Source organism: Ambystoma mexicanum, chromosome 6p (genome assembly GCF_040938575.1).
Source record: "Ambystoma mexicanum isolate Mex_15411 chromosome 6p, UKY_AmexF1_1, whole genome shotgun sequence".
NCBI classification, from domain to species: Eukaryota; Metazoa; Chordata; class Amphibia; order Caudata; family Ambystomatidae; genus Ambystoma; species Ambystoma mexicanum.
This window is the reverse complement of record NC_090935.1, coordinates 942,052,200-942,069,827: the sequence shown is the minus strand read 5'-3', so window position 1 is coordinate 942,069,827 and position 17,628 is coordinate 942,052,200. Positions and strand designations below refer to the sequence as shown.

General features: G+C 43.6%; 1 protein-coding gene across 2 annotated transcripts in view; it reads right to left on the bottom strand.

Moving 5' to 3' along the window:
* DMXL1 (Dmx like 1) overlaps positions 1 to 17,628 on the bottom strand; it is a 1,868,248-nt gene that overhangs the window by 560,800 nt on the left and 1,289,820 nt on the right. The window lies entirely within an intron of this gene.

Sequence of the window (17,628 nt, the reverse complement as noted above, 5' to 3'; positions counted from 1 at the left end):
AAGAACATTATCATGTTTATAATGTAAATGAACTGACAGGCTGGCAGCATGACTGCTAAGATCATGCCAGCCCTTTGAAAATCATCTAACAGACTGCAAATCTTGGGATTTGATGGTGGCACAGTGTGTATCCGGAAAGACAGAACCAGACTTTCAGGGAAATCAGGAGAGATCATTGTAAACTTAAGGAGAATGAATGCCACAACCAAAGTTGATAAAAATGCCACCTTAAAGGAAGACTACATGCTCAAACCTCGCTTGAGGAAGATCCTATGGACATCATGAAACATTAAGCAACCCCTCCTGCCCCCCAAGATAAAGTGATAAACAGGGTGGCTGCAGCAGATGAACACATCTCAGTTTAGTTGAGAGTAAAAACTGATTTTGAAACTTGATACAGTGACAAAGCAGATCACTGTCCAGAAAATTGACTCTACGATGAGTAATACAAGGGTTATTTTGTTTCCCAAAAGAATTTGAGATGGGACGATCAACTGAATACCTCCAGCAGAAATTCACGAGATATTTCTCCAGGAAAGACTTTGGAAATTGAGTGGGTTCATCAGTCCCTCAGACATAAACCGAGGGACGGACATCCTCCTAGACCGCATATGCCAGCCTGCACGATTCCCAATGGACAAATTGTTACTCCATGAAACAAGGGAGCTACAGCTTGTCATCTAAAGCAATAAAAGCACCAGGATCATATTCTATCATTAACTCAGAAGATCTGTTGATAAGAACAGTTTATTTGGGACAAGACAGAAAGCCAATATAGCATTTCATGAATTATACGACAATGTCTGAGCTTAACACATTCACAGCCATTAGGATGTAAATATATGTCCTAACTCCGATAGGAAAGCCTCAGAGTTCAGCAGTGAAAGGGTTTGGGTAAATGGCATAAGAGGTTGTGATTTTACCATGTTTATTTGGCTCCCAATATGTATCTATATTTTAGTGTGGTTAACAAAAATATTGTTAATTACTGCTTTGCTGTAGACTGCATTACTAATGTAATGACCAGCTTTAAAGTCGATTGGCCCTACATCATGGCCTCTTGAAATTATAGTTTTTATGTGTGGATGTTTGTGCTTGAGAAGTAGTCTCATCCCCCTTTGCAGTACACAGCAATGTGTAAAGGTTTAGGTTCATAGACCATCTGAGCATCAGAGTTCTGGTTCCAACACCTCTTTAATCCTGCGCGGAAACAGCTCAAAAACCTTAGCCCTGGCAGGAGCCTTGAGCCATTCTGGTTGCTGCCCGCAGAGGCAAGTCACCTGGATCAGCGATTGGAGGCAGGAGTTTGAACCTGAGGCAGAGACGAGCAGGCAAGTATAGAAAGAAAATGTAGTATGCATGCATACATGTGTGGGGTTGTGTCTATGCGTGTATGTGTGTACCTGTGAATGAGTGCAGTGTGAGCGTGCATCCAGGTGCGTGTGAGTGCAGTGTGTATATGTAATGTGTTTAGGGGTGGGTGGATGGATGATGGCTGGTAATTGCTGCAGAGGATGGGGATGGGAAGAGGAACAAAAGTCAGCGCAGGCAGTGAGACTTTGGAGATATCAAGAATATATATAAAATAAAACTAACCTCTGTAAAGGCTAAGGTGACTATCAGAGTGACAGCAAATACAAGGTTGACAGCATAGAAAAAGCTAAGTGAATGCAATCTTCCCGCTCTATACTGCATACCAATAGTTTTGGCAGAGGTGTTGCTAAACCACAACCTTCGAGTCAAAACTAAAAAGCTGTGTTTTTTTCTCCCAAAAAAACACCAAGCATAGTACAGAGATGAAGTGGGCTAGGTTTCCTTAGAGGCAGTCAAGTGACCAAGATGAAAAGCTGCTGGCACCCAGCAGTTAATTATGATGCTTCCTATAACCAGACAATGAATTAATCTTGGCAATTGTATGTCTCACCCACCCATAATTCATTCACCCTATTACATCTGCTCAGTCACCCATCCAACCTCTCACACAACCATAATTCTCGCACAAGTAGAGTTCTATAGGCTTCATTCCTTTCAGTCTTAATTCTTTGTCCATTTATTCCTATGGGAAAAGGTTTTGACTCTTAACTCCCTAAAGTAACAAAATGCACGTTTTTACCTGTGTCTCTTATGACAGCGTCAGGGACTTGACTGGCAGTGGGCGAAAGGGATCCCTTCCAAACTCGGGTGGTGGCCAACCAGAGCCTATGCCAAAGCTGGACCTACCCTAGATGCGGGCTGAACGAGTTGGGGAGCTCCAGTCTCTGAACCCCCCCCCCCCCGAATGTACCTGGTATGCTTTTAATATTGGCACCACTGTCCGTCGTCCCATGCCTTCCAGCCTCGTCTGGCAAGAGTTTTCTTCTACATACAGATCCCCAATCTCTGGTATACAGTTCTTCCTACAGCAGAAAACACGAGAGAAAGCCAGTATGCTGGACCTCTCTAGATGCCCTCCAGACTACCGGCAGGAACACAATATTTCCGGGGCAGCAGGAAGGAGACATGCAATCTGGATGCCAATGAGATCATGTAGCGGAAGCCCATGCAGAGGACGGAAGTTGGAGCAGAGTGTTGTGAAGTGGTTGGAGATACTCGAATAGCGAACAGGTGAGGTTTTCTGTAAGAGCGTGGTACCAAGCGTGGGAGAGTGGAGTGATTGTTGGGAGATGGGAGAGAGTAAGAGTAGAGGGTGATTAGAAATTGAGAGAGAGAGAGAGGGAGAGGGAGAGGGAGAGGGAGAGAGAGAGAGAGCTGCACCTTATACCAGTATCATTCCTTCCTAATAGTGAAGCCTTATTGCAAAGCCCAATATGGTCTGACATGGTGGAAGACCTGCAGGCCCACTGAACATTTGTCTCTCTGAACTCAACACCAGCTACATACATACACTGTTTATAGAGCGAACCTGTACAAATGGTGCATTCTTATATTATTTCACCAGCGAATAAATAGCCTGATGTACTGATTTTGAATAGATGACCTAATGTATGTATATATACATTTTTTTAAGTCTCTTAAAATGTATTATAGTATGACAACTCTGATGTCGAGTTCATTTTCAATAAATTACTGGTTAGATCACTACACAAAGAAATAGGAAAAGTATTACTCATGGGATAAATGTTAGCCAGTTCAAATAAAATATTTTCAAAAAGCCCCCATTAAATAAACAAGTATTCATGAGGAAGGATTGAGGAGGAAATATTGCTTACCTACTTATGGATAATGGCTCTCTAAAAACAAAACTTAAATAGCAATACGGCCTCAAATTAGAAATATGGGATGTTATGGATTTAACAGAGTCCAGGCAGAGCCTATCACTGTACGAGAGAGCTAGTCAGAGAAGATACATCATCAACTTTAGTTAAGGCCTACTGTCAGTGTGGGAGGCAGAGGTTGCATGGTACAACATTTTAAGATGAATTGTATAGCTTATGCAAAGTAGGCATTGCATTTGTTTAATAGTCTGTCCTGTACTGACTAGGTATTAGAAAGAACGTCTTCAAATATAGCAGGGAATGAATTGAGTACAAATGAAATTTAAGTTATACAATAAGATGTTATAAAGTTTTGAAAATTCTGTTTGTAAAACAATTGCACTGAATAGAAAAGTAAGGCTACTTGAACTGGCGATAATGATAAATCTGCTGAAAAAAGCCTATGCAATATTAAAATGCATGACTCTGGAATAATGACATGTATGGTTTTAAAAAAAAACATTTATAATTTCAATTAAATTATAAAAAATGTAACACATTGATCTTTCAAAGTTCAATGTTTGATTTCTAGTATTCCAATCTGCTTGTAAGAGCATAACAAGACACATTCAGTAACATAATACGATTGTGACCTGCCCAAGAAAATCAGAACATATTTATAAAATTGATTGTGTCTGAAAACATTCTAGGTAGAAGACATAAAAACAGAATGCAAAATTTCAATTACAACATTCACACTAAACAGTCTTGCAAAGTTTCACATATACAAGGGAATTCATTTACATACATAATGTAGAATTCACAATAAAATATATTTCTGCATGAAGCAGACAATAATTCGACTGAGACCACCAGTTTGAATGCATGCACAAAATAGAGGAACAACTGTGATTAGCTCTTCCACAATAGGATGCAGAGTTCACTTACCTTCACCTACCTTTTGTTCAGATTTGGTAAAACATGATACATTATTTATATATTTTATATAACTCTAGCACAGGCAGACATGCACATGCTCAACTGCACCAACAATCACTAGTGAATCAATATGCCCAGAAGTACCGAGCCAATGGGCCTCATTACGAGGAAGGCGGTAGAGGGATAATGGCGCCGGTAGAGCTGCCGGCCCAGTTATCCCTCTACCGCCTCATTTCGAGGTCTGCTCATTGGTCCGGCAAAGAATGTCAGGTAAAATCAGGCGTCCTTAGCGGGACCCGCTAGCAGACCAGGATGCTAACAACGGGCCCTTCATTAATGGGCCCGTTGTTGGCATCCTCCCCATTCCCATTGAGCCCTATGGGGGCTCAGTGGGAATGGTGATGTACCGTGTCCGGGTTCCAGGAAAGGGAATTACCAGGCCCTCCAAGGTCGGAATGGCCCGGTATTTCCCCATTCCAGGAACCCGGACCCGTACTCGTAATGAGACCCAATTTCTCTTGGATTCTCTAAACGGTGTATTATATGAAAGGTCAGGCTCAAATATACAGTTGCTTACCATTTTCACCTCTCTTTTGGGAATCAGGTAACCCTGTCACTCATGGTGCTAGCCTTTGCCATGTGTTAGGGAGAATTCTCATAAATGTGCTAATTCCCTTCACCTTGCTGGATTTTGAGGACTTGATTTTTTTTACCTGGAGAGTGTGTGAGCCTTTTTTCCCCACTCTCTCCTGTATTTTGATGTGTGCTTTACTCTTGTGTTCTTTGATTATGGAGTTTTAGACAACTCCATAAGCATCATCTTTTCATGTGCGTCACACAGCACCCTCAGTGCCAGTGACAGAGGGAAGCCTTTTAGTCTGTCCCAAGGTTTAAACACCTTCTCTGGGATAAAATACTGTTTCCCAGTGAACGTAAAGATAATTTGACTTTACTAGTCTTTTTAAATTCCTAGACCCACCACACACACTATCTTCCAATAGAGTGCTGGAGGGGTTACCTTGTATCACCTATGTCTAGAAACTCATGTAGCAGTCAAATGCTACCCTTTCCTATCAAAATGGCTGGTGGCAGTGGTTTTACAACAAACTACCATGATTTTTCCCGACCGCGAACACTGGTAGCTACAAATTACGGGAGCCATGTTTTTTAAGATGGCATCTGAGCCCCCTTTGTTTAAACAGGTCCCGGTCGTCTTTTTTCGCCATTTCTTTTTGGAAAGGCCCTTCTAGAGTTTGTCTCTGCGCGCCAAACCAGGTTTGGTCCCTTTGTTCCTACGCCTTTGGCGGGCTTCAGAACTGAAGACAGCCTCTGGCGCCCGGGTGTCTGGAGACCCAAATACACTCTGGCGTGATTGGTTGGCTGACTGTCCGGCAAGGGCAGCCACCCTGCTGGGTGAGTGGCAGCTAGGCTGGAATGAATGTTTTCTAACTGACTGTGTAATAAATTAATAAGTGTTTTACCAAGAAACCTTGAGTATACGTGTGTATCTGAATACTTCTAATTATAGACCTCTGTGTAACACCCTTATAAGCTCACATTCCCTCTTGAGATAAGCCTGGCTGCTCAGCTTGCTACCAAAAAATGTGTAATACAGATTTATACCAAAGGTTGGTTTTGCTTAGACCTGTAGTCCTAGTTGTGTGTAGTGGTCCCAGAGGTTACTCCATACAAACTTTGCCTAACACCATACAACTTTGTGGCATGTAGGCGGCCTGGCACCATCCAGAAGCGGCAATACATGAATGCACATATGGCAACATTGCTGGTTCTCACTCGGGTGCTTATAGATACATCCCATCATAGATTAACTAATAGCATCCTGCTTAGGAGGGGGAGGGGGAGCGGGAATATGGAATATAAAGACTGAAGAGGAATAAAAGTATGTATCAAAAAGAAGTTACTCAAAGTCACTTTTGTACTGGTTGTTCTTAATCTCTTTTCCAAAACACACACAACATATTCTGGCTTCAGGACAGCATACCAGGGAAATCCTTGCTCAGCAAGGAAGTTATTTAAGAGGAAGCTTAGCTCACACCTATAGCAGCAGTTTCCACTCTCTATGGGACCAATGAGTGATATGCGCATCACAGGGCCCTTTCTGTAATGCTACAAACAGGCTAAAACTATGGAATGTCACAAAGAATTCCCAGTGGTTGGGATACATTCAAAGAATTTCATCCACTACTGTCTTAATACATCTCAATAATTGTCTCACCACCATATCATGAAGCACAGACAGGGAGGAGAGTGGGATAAAGAGTATGTCTGGAGGAAGGCAGATTAAGCCTCTCTCTACTGTAAACTAAAACTATTCCCAAGAGCAGGAAGAAAAGGGGACTAGATATAGCAATAGTCACATGTTGTTCACTGCCTTGACTCCTGCACTGTTAATCTTTATAGGTGGGAAGGCAGACTATGCATTTTAACTTTTAACCAAATATGTTATGTTACCTTGCATTTGTATAGCATCTACTGTCATAATTCATGGAATCAAAGCGCTTTAGAGTTTATGGTCTGCACAAATGGCTGTGAGGGTGCTGACGGGCGCTCAATCACCGAAACAAAGCTGAAGCAGCCCCAGAGGTGCCGATAGATCCGGAGGACACTGTCCTACGACTATAGTCGACTGGGGTGCCGTGAGCCTGCCTGCTGCTGGAAACTGCTGCGACCCCCCCGTCGGGGTCCGCGGCAGGAGACAGCGGTCCGGAACTGCACAGAGGCGGTGAGTGGGCCCCTTGCATCCTGATCCCTCTGGACCGATAACAATCCACCACCCCCCCACAACCTCACATCAGCGCGTGGGCACCTGGGAGCAGAAGGTGTATCCCGCTCTTAAAGTGACTGACAAAAGGCCAGCGCAGACCCGGTATAATACATGGGCACCCGCGCGGGTGTTGCATGGATTCTTCAAATTGAAGGGAAATATCGACTTCAGACCGTATGTACTGTGCCAGGAGTGTGACAACAGGCTGCAGAATGATGTGATCAGTGGTTGCTTCTGGGGACCGAGCACACCCCCTCAGGGATTCAGCAGCTCAAGTGAGAACCATTGGGGCTTGGACCTTGCGATACTGAACGACTGCTGGCTTGCAGTCCAGTCAGTAGACGTGGTGTGACCCCACGGATACTACGCTTGGGGTGACACAGAGACAGCTGGTTTGATTGGTGGACGGTACTGCCCATTGACGTGGGCTAGAAACAACTGGAACCGTGGGATATGGTGCTGGAGCTATACTACAACCCAGGGGTGTATGGCATGCCGTGCTAGGAAGACCCGGGGGACTTGTCACCTGCCGTATGTGAGTACCAAACACCAACTATTGCACCAGGGCCAAGATATCGACCCCTACAGCTACACAACAGAGTCCCGGACACTGCTCTACTGAAAGACAGACCCCTGGATGCTGCATACCTGCGTGGGCGACGCTGCACCTGGACTGATATGCCGGACGAAATATAAAATGGCCCCATAATAGTTTTAGCCACACCAAGATACGTGCAGCCACAACACATTTAGCTACAAGTGGCCCCCCTGGCTAGTGGGCCCAACAGATCCCAAGGCGTACTTAAACAAGAAACGCGGTGGTTGGATAGCAGTGAGACGATCACCAAAGCCTAGTCTCCCAGTTACAATATAACGCACCAGTGGCAAGGAGCACCAGAAACTAGAAAGCCAGTGGCAGGGGAGAGCTGAGACCACACACGGCCATTCCAGTACATAATATCACCCGAAAATATAACAAAGGGTGCTAATGAGAAAAAAGGCCCTATGATCTCTTCTACCGGCCCCCGATCTCCTGCCCCCGAGGTGGATTCCCACTCCAACGCTGGTCCGGGGGAAGTAATGGCAGAAAACACACGCGACGACCAACTGCTCAACACTATGCAGAGCGGATTCATGGTAATCAACGTCAAACCTGACATAATAGTCAAACACGAGAAAGAAAGCGGACGCATCAACGAAGTGGAAACAAGGGTCAGCACGGCGGAAGACACACTTAATCAACATGATCAGGACATAATGACACTGACAGAATTTGCTAAGCTAAGAAATAAATTTGAAGACCTGGAATGGCTTTTGACGTAATAACATTTGCATAATCTATGTGCCTGAATCAGCAAGGAAAGGCCCAATGGTACCTTTTGTCGAGTCTCTCCTGAAATCATTGTTCAACACTGCCTCTTTCTCCATGCAGTTCCTTGTCGGAAGGGCACACCGAACTCTCGCTCAACCGCCACGTCCTGGTGCACCACCACGCATAATAGTAGCCAGACTGCTTAATTACAGAGAACGAGACACTATCCTGAAACTGACCAGAGAGCTTGGGACATTACGATACGAATCAATTAACATCCATATCTACGCAGATTTTGCTGCCAGGATACAAGCCCAGAGAAAGACATAGGACTCTGTGAAACGCCTTCTTAGAGCATGCCGAGTGCCCTATGCCCTAATTTTCCTGGCAAAATTAAGAATCCAACACGGAAGCAGGGAACGCTTTATTGAATCTCCTGCAGACACACTCAATTACATTGAAGCCTCCATACCTGCCCCACCAGGACAGAGATCCAAACCGGTCACCAAGAGGGGATATCAATTAGGGTAATATAAATGACTGATCTGGAACCAAGGTGTGTACGATTGTTTAATAGTATGTAACTGAAACTAGGCACACACGACTATTACAATCAGAATTGAGTTGGGTCAACTGGAGCCAGTCAGGAGGACATGGCAGATAAAGTACCTTGGGGAGTTTCCAAAGTTAATGGGTGGAAACATCGAGTTGGGGCAGATGGTGAGGGTGGTGGGAGGGGGGACGGAGTTACACAAGTTGATGCATGGTTGAACTGTGGAGGGATCGGGGGCCGATTTGAGCCACACTTAAGTACAGGAGGAAAAGGTGATCAAGATTGCAATTGGGGGAACGAGATGGCACAACGATCAGATGATAACACTGAACACTTCGATATAGCAAAACTAATTATGTTCAAGTGAGATATAAATGGATGATACGCTAAAATTGAAATCATGGAATGTACAGGGACTGAACCATCCAATTAAAGCTAGGAAGGTGTGGGCCTACCTGGACAGACACTCACCTAGCATTGTGATGTTTCAAGAAACTCATGCCCTAGAAGTAATACACAGCAAAATTGCACCGAAGTGGAGAAAGCAGAGATATTACATCTCATACTCTGAGGCAAGAGGGGTAATCACCCTGATACACAAATCAGTACAATTTAATGTAGAAGTTACTCATATAGACCCCGAGGGAAGGTACGCGATTTTTACAGGAACAATAAATGGCGAAGCCATCATATTAGTGAACACACATGGCCCAAACATCGACGACCCTGCCTTCTATGCCCACGTGTGCACTCTTACTGGGGAATCACCCGATGCCCCTGTCCACTGGTTAGGCGACTTTAACACGATACTGGATTTATCTTTTGATAGATCTACCACCAGAAACCGAGGCACTACAAGAACAGCCCAGATGCTGCATCAAGTAATGGCACATCACACACGTATGCATGCATGGAGAATAGAACACCCCGACACCGCAGAATTCATGTTCTACTCCACGCTACATGACGCGCACTCCCGAACTGATTTCTGGTTGAAATCGGCCGCATGGTCAGACAGACTGCGTGGTTCCATGATTTTGCCGCGTATACAGTCAGTCCATTCACCGGTAGTGATCCGTGTAGAATTTACAGCTGTAGCCAAATCTCATCCACTGTGGAGGATGGCTCCAACAGCACTTACTGATGCCAAATTGGTTGAAACCCTGAGGGTAGAGATAGAAAACTTTTTCAGGATTAATGATGGATCGGTTACGGACTATGCAGTCATGTCGGAAACATTTAAAACATGGTTTCGTGGCATGATGATAGCCTCCACAAATGGCCTACTTAGGAATACAAGAAAGGAGTTGGGGGAACTGGAAAAATCACTAAAGAAACTAGAAAATGAGTATGGTAATACAAGTGGATAGAGCACTCCTATGTGTTATTATGGGCAACCTATTACATTTTTGGGAATTAGTGGAGCGAGAGGTTCGATTCACAGTAAAACAAACTCAGGCCCAAGACCCAAATTGACGAGTTGAAGGACAATGGTAAATCAGCTGTGCTACTCCTCCTTGACCTATCTGCGGCCTTCGACTTGGTAGATCATGCAGTTTTATGCAATCATCTAAGCTCAGCCGCACATTTCTCAAGTGATGCCATAACCTGGGTACAATCCTTCCTTGCAAACCGGACAATGAGAGTCTTCTCCCCCTTAGCAGCCGCTGATCCCATACAAGTTTCATGCGGTGTTCCCCAAGGATCATGTGTTTCTCCGACGATGTATAACATCTTTACTAAGCCCTTGTTTGACAAGTTGGACAGACTGGGTGTTGTCTACACTAACTATGCAGATGACACTCAGATTCTAATCCCCCTTTCGGGTAACTTCTTGGAAGACACGGCCTTAGTAAATAAGATATATCTCCTCATTCAGGCTTGGATGGCATCACACGGCCTCTGCCTGAACGACGACAAGACTGAGCTACTGATCCTTGGCTCAGCATTGACCATCAAAAAACTTGACCCCAACTATGCCTCATTCAACATCGACAATAACGTCATTAAAGTGATGCCTGCCGTCAAAACCCTTGGGGTTTATCTTGACTCAGCGCTTACCTTCAAAAAACAAACGAATTCTCTAGCATCTTCCACTGCATATACTTGTAAATTAATCCGAGCATGCAGACCATTTCTAACTGAAACTAGCTGCATTACATTAGCCAATGCCCTCATCATATCTAAGCTAGATTACTGCAATGCCCTCTATGCAGGCTCTAACAAGTATATCCTTGACAAACTACAAACTCTCCAAAATAACGCTATCAGAGTAGCTTTAAATATTCCCAACAGAGTTCATATCTCCGCCATTAGGAAAAATATCCACTGGCTAAAAATCAAAGACAGGATCGCCCTCAAAATACTCTCCCTTACATCCAAATGTCTTAACAACATAGCCCCTCCCTACCTGGCAAACAGAATCCACAAGAGAACTTCAAACCGTCCTACCAGATTGACCAACGCCTTCACCTTAGTGATGCCTAGATTCAAAAAGAGTACAGCTGGCGGCTCTAGTTTCCCAGTCATAGCTGCGCAAACCTGGAACAAACTCCCTCTGGATCTTAGAATGGACCAACCTTACTTCGGCTTCGGCGGAAGGTCCTCACCTGGATTCGCGCCAATGACATTTAGTTTGACCTCCCACCATATAGATACTAGACATCTGTAATGATATCTGTATGACATATGACATCCGTAACCAGATGAATGACACCTGATCAACTAAACTGATCTGCATTTTTCTTCTGCTCTTTGTATACTTACCTTTGCTCTAATTGTGTACTGTATAAATTGTATGCCTCCTGTAACTAAATCCTCAAGTAACCTTGTACTGCTTTGCGCCCAGCTACCCTTGCGGGTTTGGTCCGCGCTATAACAAATAAATAAACAAACAAACAAACAAATATGGAGAGGGGGAAAGACCCGGCTGCCTCCTTGCGGGAATAGTTAGAGGAGATAGAGAAATGACATTACGGGCCCAGATGGAGGACACATAACTAATGCAGAAGAGATAAATGAGAGGTTTCTGACCAACTATCAAAACCTCTATGTACACCAGTACCGAGACAGATGTGGATAACTATTTGAAGGATACTGACCTGCACTGTCTAGACTATGAGGCTGGGGAGAAGCTAAATAGCCCCGTTACACTAGAAGTAGTTACGTAATCTATTTTCCTCTCACCTCTGGAAAGCCTCTTGGCCCAGATTGATTGGGAATAGAACTCTATAAGACGTATAAAGACATACTTGCCCCCCCCCCTTCTGAAAGTTTGGGAGGAGTTGTGTATCGTCGGCCGACTCCCATGATCACTATCCGAGGCTGTGATAACAGTCCTTCTGAAATGAGGCAGGCCCCCTCTGAGATGTCCTCTTACCGACCACTGTCAGTAATAAATGCTGATGCAAAAATATTTACATAAATCCTATCAAACAGACTGCTCTCACATATGTCTAGTCTTGTACACCCTGATTAACTGGCTTTATTCCAGGCAGATCGACTATCTTGAACCTATGAAGGCTATTCGGGATAATGTCTCAGATAGACCCCAAAGCTTCTGCGGCGGCCATCACACTAGATGCTGAAAAAGCATTTGATTCAGTCTCATGGAATTTCTTTATTTGAGGTCCTTAATCGGTTCAGGCTGGGGGAAAGATTTATAAACTATGTGAAATTATTGTACACTAGACCAACAGCCAAGGTACACACAAATCGGAATTACTCCACTCCATTTGCATTAGCTAGAGGTACACGACAGGGGTGCCGCTTCTCCATCCTTTTATTTGCTCTTAAGGTAGAAACACTTGCATGCCGAATTAGAGACCTCCAGGGGCATAGAGGGATACATATATCAGGTGCCCCACAAGTGATCTCATTATATGCAGACGACACCCTACTATACCTTCGAAATCCAAATGCAAACATTAAGCCAGTGCTGGACGAAGTTGGTGAATTCACAATCCATTGTGAATATAGAATCAACACAGCCAAGTCCGAGCTAGTTCACTTAACGGATAACACTTAGAAACCAGAGAACCTTCCCAGGCTCCACTGGACACAGACCACTGTTAAATACATCAGGGTCATGGTGTCCCGGATGCAGAAATTGCTATTTGAAAGGAATCATGAAGAATATTTACATACATTAGAAACTAAACTAAATCTGTGGGTTAAGTATCCAATTTCACTATATGGCAGAATTGCATTATTGAAGATGGTAGCAGTACCCAAACTACTATATTACTTAAACATGATCCCAATATGGCCTAGGCGAAAGTTCTTTACCAAGCTACGAACACGGACGGTGCAATTCATAGGGGAGGGAAAGGCGGCTCGCATGAAATGGGAATCCCTGACTGAATCATACGACAAGGGAGGTTTGGCGGCCCCGGACTTTGAATTAGATTACCTGGCAGCACAGACACATTATGCAGGATATTGGTATGGCCCAGACACTGGAACGTCACACAAGACACTGGAGGGCTATAGGACATCCCCCGCCAATCTCAAATCGGTTATACTTAGCGAAAACTACATGGACTCATGTATGTATGACACAGTGCGAACTACTGTGAATGCATGGGGACAAATTCATAACAGAATGGGTTCGATCAACCCATACTGCAAAAGCTTCCCATTATAAAATTGCCCTACGCTCCCTCCTTCATTTGACATAGATATCCAGACAGATTGGGACCCAGTTAGAGAAATGGAGCTGGGTGACCTCTATCCAGGGGGTAGATGTGTTACCTTGGGAGAATTTAAAGTAAAACTGGGCGATAAGCAGGTTTGTGTATTGTGTACTGCAATACTATCGTATGAGTACAGCAGTGAAGAAAAAGTGGACAAGTAAATGTATAGAGATGGTGGCATGGGGGGAAAACTGGAAGGGACTTCTTTCTAGAATATATGCAAAGGTACAGAGTGGAAAATAACAATGCAGCAAAGTCAGACTGAAATGGGAAAGGGACACCAAGACCACAATCGAGGAGAAAAAATGGCAGAAATACTGCCTCCTTACAAAAGAAGTCTCGCTGAACGCGTGACTCTGTCTTATTCAATTTAAAGTATTGGATGGATTACATTATACACGGGTGAAAATTGCACTTTTTCCCCTAACACCACGAATAATTGTCAGAAATGGGGAGGCAGACACCATACCCATGTTCTGTAGTTGCCCCAAGGTAACAGGATTTTGGCAAAAAGTGGCTTAAGTATTATATGAAATAACGAAAATACCCCCCAACAATGCTCCCCCTCAGATACCTATTCGGGGATATAAGGAAGACCAATGTGAAATACCGTCGCTTCTTTAACATAGGAAGTATGATTGCTAAAAAATTTTATTAAAATGGAAATCAAACCTTGTACCAACAATACAAGAGTGGCTAAGGGAACTGACCTTTACTAATGAAAGAGAGAAGGGATATAGATGCACAATGCCAACAACATGCAGACCCAAAGACATAAGGGGCTTGTTTCATGAATACATGAATAAGCTGCAACGTTGCGACTGAGCTGTGGAAATATAGTGCTGAAATAACAAGGAAAGTAATGAGTTCCTGCAAGGGTAATGATGAGTTTATACAGGAAAACGCTGTAAACGGCAAGTAATGTACCATGTCAACTGTACGAAGATAATATGTATATGTGTAAAAGATGTTGGTCTCCCTGTAACCCAATGCATACAAGTTAAATAAAGTTTCAACATTATTATTATTTCTTTTTAAAGATGCATACTTGCTTGATAGGGGAGGGTTCACCCTTTTCCCTACATATATTATCAATGAGCCAGTTGGATTCATTACAGTTTAGTCCACACTTAAGTCCTTCTGCAGAGGGATTTAGTGAGTTGGCTACCAAAACTGTTTCCTGCTTGATATGGAAATCAGTTAACACGCTGGTACTCCTTCCTTTTAAAATAATGATAATCTTGTTCTTGTGAAAAACATTATATGGCCCACTGGAAGCAAGTGCTTGCAACTAGCTACTTATTTGAGCTGAAGTAACAGCAGCAAGAAATACAGGCATGTTTAATTTTACTGGTCGTCATTGGGTCGAAAAGTATACCAACCAAAACAGAAAGGAAAAGGATAATTTCCCAAATAGGTTGTCCAACAAAAATGCAGTTAAGAGGATTTTGGAAAGAAAATCATTCCTTTTATTAATTTATTTAGGTTATAATGTATGCCAAGCAATAAAGTTATTTACCTTTGGTAAAGTTCAATATGATGTATAAAGTATTCTTTCCACAGATTAGACTATTCATCTCTTTCAATAAAACTAGATATGCAGACTGGTCTATAACCCTTTGAGCGACTCCAGGGGCACCACACATGTCTGCGTTGACTGCAGCCAGCATCACTGGTGATGAGTTGATGCCACTGGTATGTAAGCTGTACCATGTACAGCCTTCAATCTCTGTTCCGATGCAATTTCCACAGTCAGACACAAGGGAACAATGCTAAATCTTTGAGAGTAATAATGTATCCATCAGAAGGACCATTCCAAAAGGTAATGAACCTGTTCTTCTAATGGATATCTTCCACCCAGATAGCTCATCTCTTGAAAGACTCCCACAGCTGAAAACAAAGAAAGGAGGGAAGAATGCAAGTTCTTTACTCTACAGAAGGGAGTTTTGAAGGAGCGCATACCCAAGTTGTGCATCCTCTACAGAAATGTTTTGTGATGGTTTGCAGATTTGCCCACAAGACACCTCAGAGACTTCCATCAAAGGAATCCCACTTTGCAGGGCAGATGTAGCCTCCTTGCCCCTAAAGGAACAAACCCTCAATCCCACAGGCCCTTCATTCTTAGCAAGCTCATAGCAGGTCTTCATACAAAGGACTATCCAAAGAAAAACAGTTTGCTTGCCAAATGACTTCCTTTTCAGGTCCAAGCAAAACTTACAAACATCTGATTCTCTCAGCAAACATCTTTACTCCTATGAACAGAGAAACATGGGGGCCTCTCAGGGGATAAACCATTGAACCCCTTCCCTCCATCTTGGAAGGATGAGGAAGGCAAAAGAATGGAAAATAGAAGTAAGTTGACTCTTCAGCTGAAAGTCAAACTCTGACACCACCTTTGGCAAAAATTATTGACTTAGGGGTACCTTTTCTGCTTAAAAAGACCAGAAAGGATGGAGGCGGAAATGGGATGAGCCGCAAGCTCACAAACTCTCCTCGCTAAGTGAGTGCAACAAAATAAAAATAAAAAAACAACATCGCCATTAAATAAAGTGTATACAACTGCAGGCTTAAAGAGAGCTTCCACCTGGAATTTAAGAACCAAATTCAAGTCTCATTGAGAAACAAAAATGGGAGTCAGTGGAAATTAATGAATACAAATAGGAAACCTCTTCTGAGGTCCATTTGAAAACAGAAAGGGACGTGGAACCGTGTAGTCCTGGTGAATGTGTGAGCTCCAACTTCGACACCACACAGGCCTTCGATTCTATGTCAATTAAGCTTCTCAAATTATTTGATTACATGATTATTATGGGTGGGAGGATGTGATTACAATTATGAATCTTACTTTTGATAGTTCATCCTTGATAAGTCCTCTGACAAGTGCAGCTTCAAACCTGCTTGCACCATAGGACAAACATGATATGGCAGGAACATGGAAAGGGCTAAACAGTGATTGGAAGGAATATACATATATGTGCATGACTGCTACTCAGGATTGACTGGTGATTGATCATTTGTTCCCCATATTCATGGGACTGCTTCCTGTTCCATTTGACTAAGAAGTACATCAGACCACTCTTTGTCATTTGTGAAGATCTTGCGGAATATGCATGCCATCCAGGGTTGTTGGAGATTTACATCAGAAGCCCTCACTGAAGGGGCCTTTTGGGCTGCATTGGATGGGGAAATGGCTCCATTTATGGAAAAGGATAAAGGATCAATAGACCATATGACTAACTTTTAGGGAACATACAAAATATTCCTGTGTGGCTGGTTTATCCCTACAGTGGCTGGTGTTGTTAGGTCATTCAGGGGCACTTTAACCTTGAAAGCTACTTCAGGACTCGACGGTTCCAATACATCGTCACCCAAGGCAGTAGTATCCCCAAACTGATACAAAGGAGAGATTGGACCTAGTTTAGGTGAGTGACATCCATGAAACTCAATCAACACATTTTTTTTTTCAAAAAAACAGACAAAATCCAAGAGACCATCGAATCAACCTCCCATAGCATTAGCACCACCTGCATTGTGGCATGTACACTGCACCCCTCTGGATGGAATTCTCTGCCTCCCTCCCCTGGGATCTCCTAAAAAAGATTGCCTTCTGCAAATCTACATCTTACTCAGATGATATCACCCCGTCCTCCATCATTAAACAATTGACGGGCCCAGTGCTCAACGGGCTAGTCAGCATCAATAATGCCTCCCCCTCAGAGAAGGATCAATCCCGGACACACTCAAGACTGGTCTCATATGATCGTTTTTGAAAGCACCAACCCTAAATCCATACAACCTGGCTAACTATCGGGCCCATTAGGACCCTCCCGTTCATTGGCAAGATCTTGGAAAAAGCAGTTGCTTATCAGAATAGAACAACTTCACCTCCTAAATGATTATCAGTCAGGGTTCTGCCCCAAGTGTAGCACCAAGACAGCCATCATCCAGGTAATGGATGATGCCCTCCAAATCATGGATAAGGGCGACTCATACCTCCTCATCCTCCTTGACCTCTCGGCTGCATTGAACACCGTCGACCACTGCATGCTCTTCTCCCTCCTTGCCGACACGATGGATTTCTCTGGGAATGTCCTGAATTAGCTTGCCTCCTACCTATGGGGCAGACACCAGGCCGTCCAGATGAACCTGTT